We start from the raw sequence: 23,366 nt of genomic DNA on the forward strand, positions 1-23,366 counted from the left end.
GCCTTAGTGGCATTATGCTAAGTGAAATAAGTCAGACGGAGGAAAGACAGACAAATGTGTTCTCACATATGGAACTAAAAAACAAACAAACAAGACAAAACAAAAAACTAAACTCAGCAAAAGAGATCAGACTGTGGTTAGCAGAGATTGGGCTGGGGGGAGGGGGAACCAGAGGAAGGTGGTCAAAACATACAAACTTCCAGTTACAAGATAAATAAGTACCATGGATGTAATATACACGAAGACTACAGCTAACACTGCTGTATAACATATAGGAAAGTTAAGACAGTAAATCCTAAGAGTTCTCATCACAAAGAGAAAATATGTTTTTCCTTTATTTTTTCTTCATTCTTTTATTGTTTATTTTTGTATCTATATGAGAAGATGGATATTAGTTGAACCTATTATGGCAATTATTTTGCAACATATGTAAATCAAACTATCATGCTGTACACCTTAAACTTATATAGTGATGTATGTCAATCCATTTCTCAAGAAATCTGGAAAAATTAATTATAAATATTTAATTAAATTAAGATATATATGATATATATATATATCATATATATATAACACATATATATATGATATATATATATATATATATCATATATATAACACATATATATATGATATATATATATCATATATATATAACACATATATATATGATATATATATCATATATATAACACATATATATATGATATATATATATATCATATATATATATAACACATATATATATGATATATATATATAACACATATATATATTATATATATATATATATAACATATATATATATAACATATATATATATATATATATGCATATGCATTTTTTTTGGTACAAAAAGGTGGTTTCATTACGGAGACAGAACCTGTGGGCAGAAAGAGCTGCCTCGGGATTGTGAGGAATGACTGATTACACACTTGGGAGTTGGGGGAGGTAAAGGCAAGGGGAAGTTTCCCAAAGGACTTTCATGCACATATTTATTTTTAAACTTGAAAACTCATGAACGACTTTAAATTGAAATTTAAACTGAAAATTAAAAAGTTGTGGATTTAGGTTGCTGGCCAAGTTCATACAAATGCAAGGACCGGTCTATCAGTGTGCCCTATTGTTAACCATTCATGACTTGGGAGACATGGGACTCATTATAATATTATAATAACTTCTATAGAAATGTAGAGATAGATATTTTCTCCAAACAAACTTAACCAATTTTGAGACAGTTCAACTTAACTGTATAAATTTCTATGGGTAATTACATGAAACAAAGAGAGAATGGGAACACCCGCTTCCACCCTCACAAATAAAAAATAGAAAAAAAGAAAAAGACATGTCCCATGACATGTGAGTCATATAAAGTATCTATCTACAGATTTAATTTTTGACTCTAGTGTGCATTACAAGTAGAATTCCTAAAAATGTACTTAAAAATTTGTGAACAGGCATTTTCCAAGATCCTATTTATCACATCCACAATGATCTGGAATTATGATGATCTAAACTACAGACATTGATTTTTAGTTCCACATGACAACTCTCAAACATGAAGGACACAAAGCTTAGCTTTGATTCTCTTTAACTCTTCTTAATTTAACAATAAAAAAGGTCAGGTTAGTTCCTTTAAAACTGTACTATGGCTGTAGTTTCCATGGTAGAATAAGGAGTTGAATCTACATAGAAATTATCAGCCAATAACAATAGGTCTTTGTCCAGCTGTGACTACTTTCCTCTTCTACAACCAGTCCTTATCAGGCTCAGGAAATGCCTGTTTTAACTGACAGGTAGGAGATTAAATCTACAGCTGCTGAAACACAATCTCAGCTCTGTTAGATAGGCTTTCATTGAAAAGCACTACAAACACATAATTTGTTTATGTTGTACCAGCAATCTCTGACAAAGCAGACTGTCTAGCTGAGACAAATGTGGTTAAACCCATTTATTGTATTATTTCTGCTACACAGAACAGGCTCTTAAAACGCAGAAACTAGACAAGGCACAAAGCTCTAGCTGTCTAAAGAAATCAAGAATAGATGACTTCTTGTTACACTAGCTCTTTTTACACAGAAAGCATGTTCTCCCCTGGAAAACATCTATTCCAATTTCTCTTTTAAGTGGGTGGTTCAATTATGTTTATGCTTTCAGTTTTTAAAGTTTCTTTTGTTCCTTTCAGCATAAACAGGCATAAAATCACCTAATCACTGAATATCTCTAGATTTAAGAACATGAATATTTATAGCAAGTGCTATATCACCTCCTCAAAAAAAATATCCATAATGATAAATTCTAATGACAATCCACCTTTTTTCAATATTTATTGCAAATTCTTATAATGCTATTTGGTTTATTTCACTTGATTAAAAAAAGCTTTGCACTTATAAGGAATATGAACAATACTTTTTTAAAAACTAAGGAGTTATGCATAGAGATACCTAATTTTATAAAATCAATGTCACGGGAGAGATTTTAACAACAATAATAATGAAAGCTGCTAGCCAAGCTGCTACTTGCTCCAAGTTAATAATAGGAACTAGAAATAAAAGTTTTTTATATCTAAAATCTATTCTTTAGGTAAACTTGTTTAATTCTAGCATTGAGTATACTGCATATAATAAACTGTACAATTAAAGATTAAAGTCTTTATCTACCTTTCCTAAATCCTAAAAGTTATAATCAATGATAATGAAACAACAGATGGTATACAATATGGTTTTAAAAATAAGAAAACAGATGCTATAGCTCAAACTTGTCAAAAAATTTTAGGAAGAGTAGCATAATAAAATAAATAATTATAAGAAACTATATTTGAAACATGGCCAAAAGGATTATGGTTAGCCACTCTCAAACATGTCACCATCCCCTAAAATCTTACTTTATTTTTCCTTAATCATCATCATAAAAAAGGAAAGTGAGAAAATAATCTTCCAAGTTGGAACATATGTGCCACTTGGAACTCTGAGTTAGTCTTAAAATATAGAAAGTATGCAATAAACTAGCTGAATCCATGGGGTCTCCCTCAAACAGCATGGATAATGAGGGGAATCCATAACAGACATAAACAAACCCAGAAAGATGTCTAGACCCCACATCATTATGTATGATATATGCCCAAGATATATGGGCATACATTTGAATGTTCAAGTTCAAACATGGCTTCTATTAGACAGATTCAGTCACAGCATGGGGTTTCTTTAATAAACAAACCTTACTGTTAGAAAATATTGGGGACTCAAATCATGTATTATGCTCCAGCTAGTTAGAGATGTGGTGCTGTAATGCCCTATATCCCTTGAAGCTTTTGTATAACAGACTGTAAATAATAATAATAATAAATAAATAAACTACATCCTAAGAAAACACATAGAAGTCTTAGATTTTTGTATTTCAAGTTGGGAGCCAATACTACACAAAGCTAGCATCTCAACATATGCTCAAGAATTTACCTTTCCCATTAAAAATTAGAAATAAGTTTAACAATGTGGGCCTTGGTTTTTTATTCCCCATAATTCTTAAAGATGCTGAATGCAGTCACATAAAAAAATGTAACCATAGTCATTTATCTCACAACAATAGGTTCTTTGCCATATTTGAAATATATACACGTTTAATATAAATAGATTTACCTCACTTTAGAACCCTGGACTTTTAGAACTGGAATGGCTTTAGAAAGTTTTCATTTTAAACGTAAATATAATAAACCCCAGAGAGGAGAAGTGACTTGTCAAGGTTACGAAACTTGAGAATGGCTAAACCAAAGGTAAAAATAAGGGCTTTAGTCTCCAAGTTTACTGATTTCACAAAATCATAAAATCAAAGATTTTCAGGGATGGAAAAAGATTTAGAGACTATATAATCCAGTAATTCTCACCTACTCGAGGAGTTCTGGTGAGCTTTCTCAGAAATATGTGTACTCTCTCCTCCCTCATCCAGAACCACTGATCAGGCCTAACCACCACATTTTATGGAGGAGAAAATGGAGGCACCTAAGGATAATGTGACTTACCTGTGGTGACATAACTAGTCAAAATCAGCTCAGATTAGAACTAGATCTCCTAACTCCCAGTTCAGGAATTTTCTTTTTTCTTTCCCAGTTTTCTTTCTGCCTCCTTTAAGGTAGAACCTAAAAACAAAGATACCCTTTCTGTCCCTGGCATTAGTCCAAATATGTTTTTTTCCTAAACATAATCTACATCAGGTAGAGGATAAAGGCAAATTTCAGTTCTTCTACAAAGACATTCTGGCAACACTGGTACACAGTGATTCTGATAAGTTCCTGTCTTCCTTTTTCCCAACTGTCCCCTCTCAAATCTGTACGCCTGGGACACACATTAAAACCAGTCATGTATTCTTCTTCTTTTTTTTAAATGTAGTGAGACCATGAACTCCTTTGAGAACAGAATCATAGCTTTTACTCTCATATTCCTTGCAATATACATAACACAAAGGCAGCTTTCAGCAAAATATAAATAGAGTTATTTTCCCAAAGATCAGGCTACTAATTTTAAAAAGTTTAAGAGTGGACTGACTAAACAGAATGAAACAGCATATAAAAAAGACAATAAATCATGACTAAGTATAGTTTTTTAGAGGAATGCAAGGTTGGTTTAACATTTGAAAATCAATCAGTAAAATTCATCATAATAAGAAATAAAGTAACAAAAATGAGATCATTTCAGTAGATGCAGAAAAAGCATCTGAAAAACTTTAATACCCATTCATGATAAGACCTTCCAAAAAACTTAACTACAAGGGAATTTCTTCAATCTTATTAAATTTAGATTTGAAAAACCTACATCAAACATCATAATCAATGGTGAAAGTCTCCATGCTTTCTACACAAGAACAGGAAGGCAAGAATGTCCACTCTCACCACTTCTATTCAATATTATACTGAATTCCCTACCCAGTGCAATAATGAGAGGAAAGAAAGAAAATGCACAGTTTGAAAAAGAAGAAGTTAAACTGGTTTTAGCTGCAGAAAACATAATAACTATAGAAAATCTTAACGAGTTTGATAAAAAAAAAAAAAAACTACCAGAACTGAAAAGAAATTTAAGCAAAGTCAAACATTCAAGGTCAATAACAAAAATCAGTTGTCTTCCCATATACTAGATATACTAGAATAAGCTATTAGAAAAAGAAATTTTTCTAACTCCATTTACAATAGTATAAAAAATAAAATACTTAGAAAATTTTAACCATAACAACAGAGAGGGAGGCAAACCATAAAAGACTCTTAAATACAGAGAACAAACTGAAGGTTGCTGAAGGTGTTGGGTGGGGGATGGACTAAATGAGTGATGGGCATTAAGGAGGGCACTTGTTGGGATGAGCACTGGGTGTTATGTGTTAAGGGATGAATCACTAAATTCTACTCCTGAAACCACAATTACACTATATTCTAACTAACTTGTATTTAACATTTTTTTTGAAGAAAGAAAAATTTAACCAAAGTATAGAAGGCTTTTCTACCCTGAAAGCTATAGAACACTGCAAAGGAAAAATTTTTAAATACAGAAAAATTGAGAAACATACCATATACATGTAATGGATGGCTGAATATTGTTAAGATAGCAATTCTCACCCAATTAATCTACAGATTCAACATGATCCCAACCAGAATCCCAGAAGATAGAGTCAAAATGATTTAAAATCTATCTAAAAATTCGTCAAAACAATTTTGAAAAAGAAAATTGTAAGTAGAGAACAATATAGTAAGATTTTAAGACTTACTACAATGCCATAGTAATTCATTCCAGGCGGGACTGTGCAAGGACAGACATATAAATCAATGAAACAGAATAGAGACTCCAGAAATAAACCCACGCTTAATTTTCACAATGATGCCAAGGTAATCCAATATGAGAAAGGACAGTCTTTGAAACAGATTTTGCTAGAAATGGAGATATATATGGAGAAAAATAAGCCTAGACCCTTCTCTGACACCAAACACAAAATGTAACTACACATAGAAAAGACCTAAACATCTGACCTAAAATTAGAAAAATTCTGGAAGAAAACAGAGGAGGAAATCTTTGTAACATTATATTAGGTAACACTTAAAACATAACACACAAAAACATGAACCAAGAAAGAAAAAAAAAAGATAAAATGTCATCAAAATTATAAACTTCGCTCTTTGAAAGACACAGTTAAAAAGACAAAAAAAGTAAGCCACAAACTAGGAGAAAATATTTGCAAAAGAAAATAAAGAACTTTCTATCCAGAATATTTTTTAACTGTTACAATTCAATAAATGAGACAAATTAATAAAAACATCACTAAAGATGTGAATAGATTATTCACACACAAAACTATATGAATAACCAATAAGTACATGAGAAGACTCTCAACATCACCAGTCACCAGAGAGGTGAGTATCAAAACCACAACGAGATACCCCTAAAACCTACTAAACTGGTTAAAATTTTAAAAGATTAACAATACCAAGTGCTGGTGAGGGTACAGAACAAGTGGGACTTCCAACGTTCCTAATGGGAATAAAGATGTTACAGCCAGTTTCTCTAGAAAGTTAAACATACAATTTCCATACAACCCAGAAATCAATGTACTCTTAGATATATATATATACACATGAAAAGGAAAACATATGTGTACATATGTGTACTTGCAACATTTTTCATAACAGCCAATAACTGGAATAAATCCAATGTCCATTAACTGGAAAATGGCTACACAAATCACGCGGGCCCATGTACATTCTATGGAAAACTACTTAGCAATATAAGGGAACAAAACATTGATAGACCCAGGAACATGAAAGAATCTAAAAATCATGAAAAAATTTGAACATAAAAGAGTATGTACTATATGATTCCATTTATATAAAATCCTAATAAAGACAAAATTATAGTGGCAGAAAGCAGATAAATGAGTGGAACAAGTGTGTCATAGTGAGGATGTGACTGCAAAGGGACATGAGGAAACTTCTCAAGGCTAAAAAGTTATAAATGGCTATATACAATGCCCAGAATTTAACACTTGAATTTTACTGCATGTAATTTATACGTCAGTAAAGCAGGGAAAAAAACAATTTTGAAAAGTGTAAAAATTATAACTGTTCTATGAAGAAGGCATTAATTTCTTATTTTACAGATGAGATAAAAAAGAGTAGGTAATTTATTCAACATTATAGCTAGTAAGCGGCAGAGCCAGAATTCACATCTGTATCTTCGGCAGCTGATACTCTTTCTAAAACGATAAGGCGATTTCCTTTGTGGATAGAGTATTCACAACATTCTTAGGAAAAGGAAAATTCTACTTTAGCATTAAACAGAAAAAGTGTTCCATTGGGAAGTCCTGGCTCAAAATGTAGCCTTCCTGAGCTATCGAGTTGCTTGGGACTTTTTTGTTTGTTTGTTTCATTCACACTAACTTGTTAAAATGACAGCCTTATCCCACCTGTTATTAGCTTGGAAAGAAAAGCAATTCGTACCACAAGAACACCTAAATTCACCAAGTACTGCAAACCTGAGCAGCTTATTCCTTGGTCCCAGGAAATGATCTCCCAAAATGCCATGATACTAGCATATGGATGGAAGAAGCAAGAGTAGGCAAATTTCAATCATCTTTAAAAGTTTTATTTCAACAATAAAAAATAGTGAAAAGCCCATTATTTCATTAAGAGGCAGTGTGTTACATAGTAAAATAAGTCCTGGAATAAGTAAGATGAAGTTAAAAGATCTAGATCAGAATCAGTATCATAACAAATTGCTTAACTTCAAGTTTTCTCCTCATTAAAAGAGGAATAATAATACCTACCTCACAAGGTTGCTGTGAAGAGAAAATCATGTAAAGTGCTTAGTATATAGTAGACACAGTCTGCTGAATTTAAATTTGATAATTTCAAACTAGTTCAGTGCTCTCTTAAAGAATCACACCTCCTTTTGGAGAACATTTCAGAATCGTGTGTGTGTGTGTGTGTGTGTGTGTGTGTGTGTGCGCGCACGCTCTTCATTACAAATTCTCTCCTTTGGGAGACTCATTACACCCTGAGGGAAAAAGTGATGCTGCCCATTGCTACTGATTTCCTGGGATAAGCTTTAGGATGATGGGCATATATGACTTGACAATCACCAAAACACATGAAGAATAGGTAGGAATAAAAGCTCTGAAGAACACAGCTGGGTTTCTCTTATCCTATAAAGGTTTTCTAAAAGAAGAATGATTAAAAAATATTAAAAAAACAGAATACTATTTTCACTGAAATATCAAAGGAAGGTTAATAGTAAGGTTAAAAGATTCTGAATTATTTTATCAGGCACAAAAATAAAAGGTACACACTGAAGAAGACCTAATGACAGATGTTAATCTAATTTGCTTCTCCTGACATTATAGTAACATTACCATGCTATTAATTGCTTTAAGTCACTATGGTAATTGCATGATAATAATAATAGTAATAATAGTAATGGCACACTGATATAGTACTTGCAACGTGTCAGGCACTTTTCTTAGTGCTTTACATGCAAGAACCCCTTTAATTATCGAAATATATGTATAAGGTAGGCACTATTATGTTCTCATTTTTATAGATGAGGCATAGTAGCTTGCCTCAAGGTCCAGGAAGTCTGGTTCTAGATCCTACTCTTAATCAACGTGCCATAACTGCCTAATGTTGCAGAGATTCTCAAATTTGGTGCCATATTGTAGGAGTAAAGTTGGTAAAGAACGGAGAAATGAGAGGGAAATAAGGACAATCTTGAAAATTTCTTAGAGAAAGTATATATATATTTGAAGTAGTGTAATAAGTGTAAAAGTTCTCCATGCTATAAACTGAATTTCATAAACATATATTTGTGATTCTGTTTTTACTGTATCTAGTATAAAGAACTGAAAGCAGAACAACATGGCTCATGTTACAAGTGACTGTGTTGGGGTGCCTGGGTGGCTCAGTCGGTTAAGCGTCCGACTTCAGCTCAGGTCATGATCTCACCATTGGTGAGTTCAAGTTCCACATTCCCACACTGGGCTCTATGCTGACAGCTCAGAGCCTGGAGCCTGCTTCAGATTCTGTGTCTCCCTCTCTTTCTGCTCCTCCCCTACTTGTGCTCCATCTCTCTCTCTCTCTCTCTCTCTCTCTCTCTCTCTCTCTCTCTCTGTCTCAAAAATAAATAAACATTAAATTTTTTTTTTAAAAGTGACTGTTCACTTCCACATGGCCTAGGAAAGCTCACAAATATTTAAAGTTAAAATGTGCATCTTAGAAGATAAAAAGAATTTTTTTGTGTCACAATATTAACATAACTGGAAATTTCTGTAATACTCAAGAATTGTATGAGGTTATTTTTGTTTATCTAGAGGGCACATAAGTTCTAAAAATTAAAAAGTATTGAATAATATAAAATTCACTGCTTAGATGTTAAGACTAGACTGAAATTCTGGTTCTTTTACTATCTTATTTTGAATCAGTAAATCTCAATTTTCTTATATATAAATGAGGTTATAATATTTCTATCGCTTACCTTAAAGGAATCAAGGTGAAGATTACCTACTAGATATGGAAATTATCTGAAAAATATGAATTACTATGTGAATGTACATTCTTTCCTCTAGCATTTACTCTAAATACTCTGTAAGCCAGCACATTTTTTATTTGGGGTTCACCATAGTTCTACATATAGAAATGTTCCTAGGAATAAAGAAGCTCAAGAAATGTGACTTAAGACTTTTAGAAGACTTACTACATTCTTGAAAATTATGCCAGATACTTTCACACTTTATCTCAATTAATCTACACAACAGCACAATTCTATAAGATATCATTATGACATTTTATTGATTCAGAAAGATTAAGACAATGGAGTTACTAATGTGACAAAAACAGGATTCAAAATCAAGGGATTCTGATGCCTTTTTACTATAATGCCTTTCAACGTAAAGAAAAGTTAAGATTTAATCAGCTAAGGAACTGCTAACTGGAATTTTTCTGTGGTTATTAATGCTTTTCTAGCTTTCTAAAATTTGAGAAGATCAAATTGTTGACCGAAGTTTAAATCTGGCTCCATCATCGATGGACATTTTCTGGTGACTTTTTTTTTTGAAGATGGAAATAATGCACCAGCTATTTCTTTCTACCTCAACATTCTACTGAATTATAAGAGCAAGCTATATTCACCTCTTGATAGTGAATCTACATCACCATCTCTTGATGACAAATCTCTTGACAGGATACTATTAGAAGTTTTGTTCACCAACATTGAAATCATATCAACAGTGGCATTTGCGGATCTCAGAAGCTAAGAAGAACATATTGATTGTTTGTAAGGAGTGGAAGTGACCATGGCCTAGGCCCAAATATCTCATCAGTTACAGGGTTCCTCCAAACATGAAGGCTATTGAATTCAAATGCAAGTGAAAAGGGAATAAAGTGTATCAATACTGTGTTCTTTTTAAAGATTCTTTGTAAGAAACTTCTAAGTACCACTGAGATCACAACATTTAGCCAACCATTGAGGTGACTACCTCTTTCTGTTCTTTAACTCTTTAAATCAAAGTTGATTCTCATACTTTGTACTTTGAGTATTTCATTTTTTTATTCTGAAATGAGTTCAAATTTACAGAAAAGATTCCAAAAACTGCAATATACCCTTTGAAGACCCTACTGAAGTTTTGCCAACTGTTGGAGTATGTCTTTTACAGCAATAAGCTCCAATCCAGGATCATGTGTTGTCATGTCTCTTCAGTTTCCTTCAATCTGGAATTGTTCCTCAGTTCCTCCTTGACCCTTATGACCTTAACACTATTGAAGACTTCAAGACAGCTATTTTGCAGACTGTTCCTAAATTGTTGTTTTTTTCCCCCCAGGTTATGCATTTTGGCAGAAATATCACACAAGTGTTGTTATGCTCTTCTCACTGCATCCCATCAGGTAGCTTATGACATCTATTTGTACCATCGCTGTTAATGTCACCTGAGTAATGTGGGATCTGCCAGTTTTCCCCACTATGCTGTTATTCTTTTCTCCTTCTTTCCCTAAGTATTGTGTGAGGAGATACTTTGTGACTCAAATAAACATCTTATTGTTCATCCACCTCTTATCCAGTAGTTTTAGCATCTCTTTATGTTTCTTATCTGAATTCATTATCACTATGATGGTGATCAAGTGGTAGTTTTCTTTTCATAATTTCTTGTACATTTGTTAGTTGGCACTCTACCATAAGGAAGAGCTTTCTCTTCTCTCATTTGTATGTGTATATATATATGTACATATAATATGCATATATATTATATATATACATATATTTGTGTGTGTGTGGATATATATATATATATACATATATACACACATACATATATCAGTGTGTATTTGTGCACTCTTAATGTATTAAATGAATTAACTCTTTTTTTATTCTTACCTTGTGCCAGATATGAACACAGATTGCCCCTTCGTGATGGATTTTGCATCCTTTGTTATGTCCCTATAATTTTTTAAGCCCTTCTTTAATTTCTGGAACAAGAAGATGTTCCAGATTTATCCTGTATTTTCCCTGTTTCAGACCTGGACTGAGTGGAATGATATTTAGAAGCTAAGATCTGGTTGCAAGGTACATTCATTACTTGTAGTGTATACCTTGGTCTTAGAGCCTCTCAGTAGATAGACCTTAAAAATATTTTTTTGTATATACTACACACACTCATACACATTTACCCCTAAATTCACTTCTATATACAACTTGAATATACATTTAAAAGAATTATATATCTCTATGTAGAATATAATATCTATATATATAAAAGCATGAAATCACTTTGATACTTCCAGCTCCACTCCAGCACCACAGATTATTCTTGTCTTCTTCCTGTTTTCCATATTTGTAATTCTACTTTCTAAAAAAAATTTAAAGCCCTATCACAATTCCACTGGCATTTTTCACAGAAATAGAACAACCCTAAAAGTTGTATGGAATCACAAAAGACTCTTTATAGCCAAAGGAATCTCAGGAAAGAAAAAAACAAAGCTGATGGCATCACATTCCTTGATTTCAAACTATGTTGCAAAGCTGTAATAATCAAAACAGTATGGTTTTGACATTAAAACAGATACACAGGGGCGCCTGGGTGGCGCAGTCGGTTAAGCGTCTGACTTCAGCCAGGTCACGATCTCGCGGTCCGTGAGTTTGAGCCCCGCGTCAGGCTCTGGGCTGATGGCTCGGAGCCTGGAGCCTGTTTCCGATTCTGTGTCTCCCTCTCTCTCTGCCCCTCCCCAGTTCATGCTCTGTCTCTCTCTGTCCCAAAAATAAAATTAAAAAAAAAAAAAAAGATACACAGATCAATGGAACAGAATCAATAGCCCAGAAATAAGCCCCCACGCACATATAGGTAGTTAATTTATGACAAGGGAGCCAAGACCAAACGATGGGGAAAGGACGGTCTCTTCAATAAATGGTGCTGGGAAAACTGGACAGTCATATACAAAGGAATGATATATTTTATCATATACAAAATATAACTCAAAATGGATTGAAGACTTGAATGTATGACCTAAAACCATAAAACTCCTAGAAAAAAACATTGGCAGTAAGCTCCTTGACACTGGTCTTGGTGATGATTTTTGGGATTTGACACCAAAACCAAAAGTGACAAAAGCAAAAATAAGTAAGTGGGACTACACTGAACTGAAAAAACTTCTTTCTGCACAACAAAGGGAACCACCAACAAAATTAAAAGGCAATCTACCTAATAGGAGAAAATATTTGCAAATCATATATTTGATAAGAAGCTAATATCTAAAATATATAAAGAACTCATACAACTCAAGAGCAAAAAACCCAAACAATCCAATTTAAAAATGGAAAGAATATCTGAATAGACTTTTTCCAAAGAAGAAATATAGAAGGCCAACAAACATGAAAAGGTGCTCAACATCATTAACCACTGGGGAGATGCAAATCAAAACTATAATGAGATATCATCTCACACTGATAGAATAACTATTATCAAAAAGGTAAGAGGGGCACCTGGGTGGCCCAGTTGGTTAAGCATCTGACTCTTGACTTCAGCTCAGGTCACAATCTCACGGTTCATGAGTTCGAGCTCCATGTCAGGCTCTGCGCAGTTAGTGCAGAGCCTGCTGGAGATTCTCTCTCTGTCCCCCCACCCCCACCCCCACTTACACTCTCTTCTCTCTCTCTTAAAAATAATTAATAAACTTAAAAAATATATAAGAAATAAGCATTACTGAGGGTGTGAAGAAAAGGGAATCATTTCTACTTGGTAGAAATGTAACTTGGCACAGCCACTATGGAAAGCAGTATGGAGGTTCCTCAAAAAAATTAAAACTAGAACTAGCACATGATCCAGCAATTCCACTTTTAGGTACTTAACTGAAGAAAATGAAAACTAGAAAAATCAAATGTACTTCCATGTTCTTTGCAGTGTTGTATTCACAATAGCCAAGACATGGAAACAACATAAATAGCCACCAATAAATGGATGGGAAAAGAAGATGTGATACATAAATACACACACACACACACACACACACACACACACACACACACTGAAATATTATTCTGCCATAAGAAAGAAAAAAGAAAAGAAACCAAGCTCACAGATACAGGGAACAGATTGATAGTTGCCAGAGATGGGGGTAGGGCATGGGTGAAATGCATGAAGGGTGTCAAAAGTTACAAACTTCCAATGTGTAACTAGACTTATTGGGGTGATCATTTTGCAATATATACAAATGCCAAATCATTATGTAATGTACCTGAAGTTAATATAATGCTATATGTCAATTATTCCCCAATAAAAAAAATTTTAACTAAATTTTAAAAAACTCTAGCCCCCATTGTATATATGCATTTGCTTGTATATCCATGTGTGTGTTTATATGTGTTTATATATACATAATTATATATGTATGTGTATTTACATGTGTATACATATACGTATATGTAAGTGAGTTTACATATGCATATACATATGTGTATGTGTTTATATGTGTGTGCATGTATATATACACATATGTATATATGTACGTGTGTATATATATCTATCATATTTTACCAACCAATCTCCTGACCCTGACAAGCCACTCACCCACTTGGCAGCCTTCACCTGGTTGGCCTCGACTCTTATTGAGCCATCACCTTGATGAGCCACTTTCCTTACAGGGCCCTCAACCTACCAGATGCCACTCAACTCAGTTGCCTTCTTCCATTGGGCCTGCCTCATTGCTCTTTGAACTAGAAAGGGAGGGAGGAAAAGAAGGCAGAAGAGCCCTACTATCTTTTGATGTATGTCCCTACTTCCTATTAATTAGCCACTGCTATTTCCTCCATTTCATTTAACTGTGAGACAATATGGTATAATAAATGGCAGACTGATTTTGAAGCTGCGGAGACCTAAGTTTGATACCTGGCTCTAACTAGCTGTGTAACCTTAGTTTGCTCATCTGTCCATTGGCAATGATAAAATATACATTGTCGTGTATTTATGAAGGTTAATGAAAATACACATAAAGAAACTGATTCAGTGCCTGTCAGAAGAAACCATAAATGTGAACTGTTATTAAATTTTTAGGCTTAGATGGTAAACACCAAAATAAAGGTATGTACGAAATTGATTATGCTGTGGAGCTATCAGGGTGAACGGCAGCAAAGACAACAAACGAACTAACTTTTGCACTGGATCTTGATACCCAACCTGGCTGTTGGACCTTCAGTGCTATGTTCTGCCAACAATAGAGAGGAATAATATAACAAAAATAAAAAGACGTTCAGGGAGGATCAGAATAGGTGCTCAATAAATAGGGGGAAATGCCTCTTCATGTTCAGCCTTTAAAATAAAACATAAGACGCTGAAGGAAGATCATCCTATGATTCCAGACAGCATTTGGATTTCTCAATTAGATTCCCGTTTAAAAACACTTCCATGGAGGAGATAGTATTTCCACACTGAGAATGGGAGTGAAATGAGATTATATTCAGGTGTTATAAGTGCTTTAAAAGGTGATGAGTTACTTAGTAAAGTTGAAAGTCATAATTGCTTCCTCTTTCCCAATAAAATATGAATACAACCATTATGCCTTAGAGACCAAACACTTTCATGTCACCTAGATATCTTTGAAGAGACCACAAGAAGTTCTTTCACAAAACGTTCCCTTGAAGGGAAATGGGTAGTGGAGTTTGAAGTAGTTAAGCACAGCACTGCCAATCTTGCTTTTTAAGCCACTTCCTTCCCCAAGTCCTTCTCAATCCCTTCCCCCCAAAAGAAAGCTTAGATGAACACGGAGAAATTTCCTTCTCTTTCCTGTACTTCTCACGTTTCTTATCTCCTCCCCTCCGCATAGAATAAAAATAACTTGGTTCACTTGGGCACCCTGAAGAGCCCAGCTAGTTTACCACTGTGATGTTCCAGTTCAGACTTAAATCTTTCAAAGTTACTCTCCTCTTCCCTAAATTCTGTTATTCAGTGTGAAACTTAAAACTTGCTAATGACTGCAAACCAGAAATTCAGCCTGACATGAAGATGTGAATTACCACGAACCTCTTAGTCTTTCACAAACCTTTCAAAGGAGATTAACCATTACTTCATACCTACTGGGTTATAGCATCCTTTTATACAAACACCAACTGCTACTTAACGAATTATTTTTTTAAAAAAAGATCTGTAATGCCTTCTATAGCCATTGAAAAGTGTCTGTGTACTACTTCTCGAGCCTGCCTTTTAGCTGACTAACAAATATTATGAACATAACCTTGTAGATCCTTCACATTTAAAGGCAACATTCTAAAGAAATTTAAAGTACGTTCTGCCAATCAGTTATTGAGTAAGACCACCCATAGGCATTTTTAAAAAATTCTTCATTGTTTGAATAATACGGGAGGAAATTTAGTGTATACTCTCTTCTTCCTGTATTTTCCAGCTAGATTAAGCTGTTGTCTTCACAATTGCCTCCCAGCTGCTGTGACTTGTGAAAACAACAGACCCTGCTCTGTTGTCTGGAGAAAGCCGGGATTGTTATGAGTAACTTTATTGCAGGCACATGAGTGTGTTAAGACTTTAAAACACGCTCAAATGTCATGTGCACACCCAATGACGGGCAAGAATAATTATGAAAAAACAAGAAATCTATGTCTATGAAACCGTGTTGGACAAAATGGGCCATTCATTGTGTTCCCCTGGGAATGCCTGGACTCTGCAGTCAGAAAACAAAAAAGGCACTTTTTTCCTGCCGTAGGCTGAATGCTTAGCTTTGCCATCTGAGCCCTAAGAAAACACGGGCCCCTCTAGTGCTGGCGCACCCACGCACACTAAAAAATATTAATGCCTCTCTCTCCTTACTTTTTTTCCAGGCATCCCTTCTGTGTAGGCTGTAGCCAATATAATGTCAACACAAAGACAAAATAGTTTATCTAACATCAGTCCCCCACAATTTCCCTCTTGTTTTCAGTTAATTGCCCTTCCCACAACATTAAGAAAGAAAGGAAAAAAGATAACCTTTACTCCAATGGAAAACTTGTCTCTGGCACAGATTTTATTCTCAGCAATATTCCCTTCTGTTCTCTCACATATTTGCTACCGTTAATGTTTTTACCACATACTAGGTAAGCATGCGCATTTGCTTCCAAATTGTTTCTTCTTTTCTAGGAAGACTTTGTTGGATAAAGTTTGCCTGTCATCTCCTTCCCAAAAATGCCCCTTCTCAAAGCACTACTGTGCATCCTTCCTGTCGGTGTGTGCAACAAACGGAACAACGAATGCAACTCCAAATCATTTCAGCTCCAACATGTTTCAATAGGCACATTTCACTGGAAGTCCAAGGTCTTTATTGTTTTATTGCAATTTCAAGCACAGCTATTTTACGTTAACTGACACGGTAAGTTATTCACTGATTTTCCTAGATACACTGAACTTTGATGGTCTGCTGTAGACTCTACAGTAACTTCCTTGGCCACTGAACTGGCAGAAAGAAACATCCTATCCAATAAACAGATTTCCAAAACAGTGAGCTTTGGCGCAGGATCTTCAATTTTGATCCTTTTCAGTATGTTCCAGGAAGAAGAAACTGGGAGAGTATATGCTTTACTACCAAGTGGGGAAATAGCCTGATACCATAAATTCCCATTTCGTCTTTCCCTTCAGAGCTCAGCCCATTGCTCTTGTATTTCCACCCAGCAGCCATTGCCTTCAGAACCTGTAGATAAATGAGGGGAAAAACTGGAAAAGAGAAAAACACTTCTTTGGTTTTTACAAAATTTAGCTAATAGAACACTTCTGGCAATTCCTTTGACAGGAAAAAAAAAATTTAAGCTATCAAGTTTAAATATGTGCCTCATCTTTATCTAATGAGCAAATGACTTGGAAAGGCAACAGCTGGAGAAATGAGATATAAATTTTGTCTAACAATAAAATGGGGTTGTCTTTTATTTAGCTAACTAGTGCTAATGCCCCAGCAGCAGCCAATGCCAAAAGAGAGGCAAATGTGGTGCATGCATACCTACCAGCAGAAACTGGGGTATATTTAGTTAACCAACTGGTTGTTTTGACTACACCCCTCACAAAGCAATTGATTTGACGGAAGTAACCAATGGGTTTTGAAACTACGATTGAATTGGGGAAATAGAAAGATTTTAGAGATCGTCTAATTGCTAAATTCTAAGCCAATTCATCACCTTTTAACACGAATATACTGAGGCTAGAGAAACTGAGGCAAAGATCCCTCAAGTTCATGGCAAAGGCAGCGTATGCATACAGTCAGAGGCATAAAATAACAATGATTTATTACAGGAATGACTTGAAAGAGTTGGCATGAATTACAGAAGTGTAGTTGGTTACATTTCTCTACATTGGGAAGAACTACTTTTACAGTAACAACTATCTACAGAGAAGGAGGGAAAAGGAGAAGGTGTCCGGCCAAAGGGCAGACCCCGAGTTTATCTCAATGATTTTCACAAGAATAGGAACAGCCTTGCACCAGCACTGCTCCTGTAGTAGTGTTTTTCAGGGAAGCTAGAAGCCAGTCAGCAGAACTCATGCGCCACTACTTCACAAGAGTAACACTTCATCCTTCTCCCAAATATGACGTTGGTTTCAGGGACTTTTCTAGTCCAAACAGCCTAAACAACATTTCCTCCCTCTCCTGGATCCTAAAACCTATAAACCCATGAAACTTACACAGAAGTAGTACTGAGTCTACAACTAGTTCTGTCTCACAAGCCGAAAGAGAATGTACTTACAACCTAGCCAGCCATCAGACCAGTCATGAATTTGTTTTAACAATTCAACAACATCACCATTTCTCATTCATCCACTTAGCTTAATTTTCCTAGCATCACTTTCACTGCTGAGGTTGTCTCTATTAAGCCATTTTTTTTGCATCATTAACTTTTAACCAGGCATCGATAGCTTTATTGTTTAAATTGCGTATGACTTTATTTAACGTCAGCATTTCTTCTGGCTCCTGACAAGAAGTCACATTTTATAACTAATTAAATTGATCCCTGGGAAGCAAAAGCCACTAAACGGAATTATTCCTACCCAAGTGTCAATATATTAAATCAAAGGGCTAATGAGTTGGGTCACTGCTTCTTTTATTGGGAGGCTACAGCAGAATAGGACTCGTATTATCCTCTATTTTCTGCTTTAACAATCAATTTTATTTAAACCAAAGGCAGCTAATTAATACTTTGGGATCTTACAGTAAATAATACCTCCTTTATAACACATAAATGGGAAATAGAAAATTTCCTTTGATGACATATGCAATATATTTTTCGCATCTCTTTATGACATTGGGTCACAGAAACATCTGAGATGATCTAAAAGGTGTTTTGCAAGCAAATGATTTTGAGAATTTCTAGGTTTCAACTATTACCATTATGGGCTTAAATCGGGATGAAAATTTGCCTCTTGGAGCTGACAATGGTGCCTAACGTAAGTGATTAAGAAATGACTAAATCTGTCACGTCAGCCTTTCCTATCGCTCTTGCAGCTGCTGAGTAATACTTTAAATGATTTCACTATTTACATTTGGACACTACTTTTAAATTCATCACCTAATAATTCATACCACTCACTGTTTTTGACATAACTTAGCTTCTTTTGACAAAATCCTTGCAGACAGTGGGAAACACCCCGTTATACTGTTGCCTTCAGTTAATCTCATCAACCCAATTTGTTCAGAGATACAATTTCATGTCTAATTATCTGTATCTGTGAATTTTACATTTGGGGGATTTCACCCCCTAATTTATAAATTCAGTATTTGGGGAAGAAAATAAGCCCATAAAATTGAGTATGGAATCTCTCAGGCCTTCAAAAACACAGACAATTTAGTCTATAAATAATACCTACGGTACAATTATGTAAACCATCTGGCAAGTTGAAAAATTCAGTCCTATAAAACTAGGCCTGGTGGCAGTTATCTTATGACAGTGAGACCACCTCTAGGAAACACGGAGGTAAGGTAGAAATAAAAATGATGGCACAAAGAACATATACACGACCAACTGCAACAAATTCATATAACAAATTCAGGTGATGCCTTTAATTTGGGAGTGAGAACTTCATTTTGTATATCTGGCAATTAACCAAAATGACACCAGTGTAAAGGCAGCCCTGAGATCCCTTGGATTGAGTTATTATTCATCAGACAGTAAGTTGTCAAAAGCCCATTTTGTCTCTAATACTCAAGTTTGTTCACTTACCACCAGGATCAAATACATCATAGGGAACACCACAGATGTTTTTGACAAAAACATGTTCTTTCACCCACACATAGTTTTCTTTTTCAAACACTGAATTAGGGTTTCTTTCTTTGTAGACACAGTGGTTCTTTTTCGAAGCAACCTTAAATAGTCACTTTTATCCATTTATAGACGTGTGTGCTTTAGAGGTCAAGCATGTGCTGTTGTTTCTTACCACAAATGTTTTCCTTCATTTTCAATGGTCAGAAGTCACAGGCGTGTTTGACCCCACCCACAGACAGCCCTGTTCAGTATCTGGAGAACCCAAGACTGGCTAGTAAGTCTTCAGTAAGCACTGAAATACAGATGCTTACTTCACAAACAAATAAAAAGGTATCCCAACACAGACCAGTGGAATTTGACACTGGACCTTCAATAAGTTACAGAAATAAAACAAAACAAAATACTAAGTACTATTTTCTTTGGACTGTATGTGTATTTAAAGTTAAAGGACATCCTTCCTCACTAATACAGTCTACTGATGTAACTGAACATACGAAGATGTTCTTGATAAACACTTGATTTTGTTATGTAATAGTGAGTGAATTAACAGCATATTTCCCCGTGCTCCTTAGCTTCATATTTTAATTTAGATACACATTTGTGCATGTAGGTATGCACAGCGTACCCTGAAACAAAGCTATCAGGGCTATTATGTTAATTCACTTTTTTTAAGGAAACAGAAAGTCACAGTCTCTGGAAAGGGAAAGAGTTCGTGAAATGATAGTTGTTCCACGTTTGTTTGACAATGTCTTACCCTGCAAAGTAGTAATGCACAGGGAAATAGAGGGCAAGTTTTTCTAACCCCATGAAAAACAGGGTCAACTATCTCTAATATGACCTGTTAGACAAATAAATCATCTCATTCAGTCACCCAAAAGAAAATAGAATAAGAACCCATCCCTACTAAACACAACATGAGCAACAGAACACGTCAGATTGCACCCCAATGGGCACATCAGAACTAAGCCTATCTGTGTCTCAAAGAAAACAATCAGCAGTAATGATCATAGATGTCTGCTCTCCTGCCTGGAATATGCCTGAATCTTGCAGTTGCCACTTCTGCCAAAATGCTCACACAACTGAAGAGGTTAGTAAGGTGCACGTGTGGCCAAAATTCAGTGTTAGCAAGATGTAAATAAGTTTTCTGGCTTGCACACTGCTGACAAGATGCTGAGAAAAATCTAAATATTTTTGAAAACCAAAATGCAAAATTCCTAAGTGGAATATTATAAAGTTCGACTTCTTTTCTCTACAGAATGTCATGAAATCTCAGTGATTAATCCTAAACCAAGCATCATGCTAAGTTCTACTTTTCTGATAACCAAGTGTGGTATTATACCCAAGGCTTTTGGGTTATGTCTTCCAACACTAAAAAGGAATATAAGTGAAATAAGATTGCAATATACTCCTCTTGGCTCCGATCACATTCCCATCTTCATCATAGTGGACAAACACTACCAAAAGCTTCGTTACCTGTTTTTCTATTATTTGAATATGGACAAATGCAATTCATAGCAAAGATAGCCTGAGACCAACAATGAACATACATCACACATCTTTTCTTAACATTATCAAGAACTATGCTGTAGTCAGAGTCCTAAGTGGAGTTTACAAATACAAATTTTAATTTAAATACAAATTACAAATTTTAATTTAAAAATTAAAATAAGTATAACTGGAGAGTATAACTGGAAAAATAAAAGGAGATAGCATTTGCTAACAATCATCACAATAAAAAAGAACACCGCCCCTCTATTAGCATGCTGCAATAAGTTACAAAAAGCTCTCCAATCTTCTCTGTAATCCCCCTTCGTGCTACACATCCCTGGACAGTATCTTTTTACTATCCTAGGGAGCCTCACTTTAAATTGTTGGAAATATTGATGCTTCTCTCTGATGCCCCCATTTTGCCTTTTAAGTGACTCCTCTTTGTCCCATACAGACCTTTTCTAATCACCTAGCTCCAAATTAAATTCAGTACAATGGTCTTCAAAATCACTCAACCATAGTTTAATTGATTTTTTAAAGCCACTTAATATTTGCCCATGACAAATATGCAAAGCAGCTTTACATAAAGACAAAACAAGAGAATTCTAGTGATGTACGCATAAACTATTCCTGCTTCTATTTCCCCACATATAACTGTACAAAGAGCCACAGACTAGCTCATAAGACATCTATCTACCTTGATAAATCTACACCTTAAGTTTGTAACCAGGCATTTCCTGGGCAACCAGTCTTTCAGGGAGTGTTCAAATATTTGTAGTTGGGCAGTTTGGGCTGCACATATTTTAGTTCTTATTCATACATTCCTCATTTACAAGTTGTGAACCTGGTAAATTTCCCATTTTGAGACTACTGCTCCTTGTGTTCTGTAGGTGGTCCTTAAATTACCTACCCTCTTTGTTTAACTGCGGAGTGTGCGTCAGACTAATTGTTAATTTTTTTTTTCACTTTTTTCCCTTTGAAATTATTTCCTGGGCTAATCTTTCTATGTCCAATTCCCAATTTGATAAATGAGTCTACAGGTCTCTCAATCAAAACTCCTGCTCTGAGAGATGCAGATAACATAGTGACTAGGAGCTAGGGCTCTCGATTCATACAGACAGAAAGGCAGCAGCAGAGTGCAGTGGTTAACAGCACAGATTCTAGAGCCAGACTAAGTTTGAATCCCAGCTTTGCCAGTTACAAAATATATGACCTTCACCAAATTGCTTAACCTTCCTGTGCCTCATTTTTCTCATTTACAAATAGGGATAATATTACCTACCTCATACGGTTATTTTGAGGGCTCAGTGAGTTAATGTATCCAGAGCCTCAGAATAGCATCCAACAAACAGTACATACTATGTAAGTGTTAGCCATTGATGTTAATTAGGTTAAAATCCTGGCCTGGCCACTTATACCTGGGCAAGTTGCATGACCTCTCTTAAACCTCCATTTTCACAATGGCAAACAGGGGATTATTATGTTACATAATGTAATGCATATAAGGCATTCATTATAGTGCCTAGTATACAATGACCATTTAATAAATACTTGCTATTATATTGCTGTGTACTTATATCTATCTTCTTCTTCCTCTACAACATGCTTTTATTAAAGATGAACTAGTTCCATAATAACTCCCTGTTGTTTTCTCACTCCATCAAATACACAGCCCTTATTCTAACCAAATTTCGAAATTTATCACCCCTATTCCCTAAAGAAACTCCACCATAGAACAGAAGGACATGTTTTTAGATGCTATATATACCAAATTCATTCTCACTTCTTTGCTTTCATATTCACTCTCATATCACTCTTCCCTTCTCCATGAATACCCAATTCCTACCCAGCTTTTTAAACCAAAGTTCCAGAAAGTTCTTTACAATTTTCCTAACCTAGTATGCTTTTTGCTCCTCTAAGCATAAGTGTATTGGAGCATGCTATAGACTGAGTGAACCATGCATTGTTAAATTCATGTTGTTAAATCCTAATGCCCAAAGTGAGGTATAGGTTATGAGAGTGAAGCCCTCATGATGAAATCAGTGCCTTTATAAAAGGCACACCAGAAAGCTCCCTCACCCCTTCTGACATGGGAGGACACAGCAAGAAGACAGTCATCTATGAACTAGGAAGTGGGCTCTCACCAGT

General features: G+C 35.1%; 1 protein-coding gene across 17 annotated transcripts in view; it reads right to left on the minus strand.

Annotated features, from left to right (window-relative positions):
* The window catches only part of SOX6 (SRY-box transcription factor 6), a 398,531-nt gene that overhangs the window by 146,676 nt on the left and 228,489 nt on the right, over nt 1-23,366 (minus strand). The window lies entirely within an intron of this gene.

This window comes from Panthera tigris, chromosome D1 (genome assembly GCF_018350195.1).
Source record: "Panthera tigris isolate Pti1 chromosome D1, P.tigris_Pti1_mat1.1, whole genome shotgun sequence".
Taxonomy (NCBI): domain Eukaryota; kingdom Metazoa; phylum Chordata; class Mammalia; order Carnivora; family Felidae; genus Panthera; species Panthera tigris.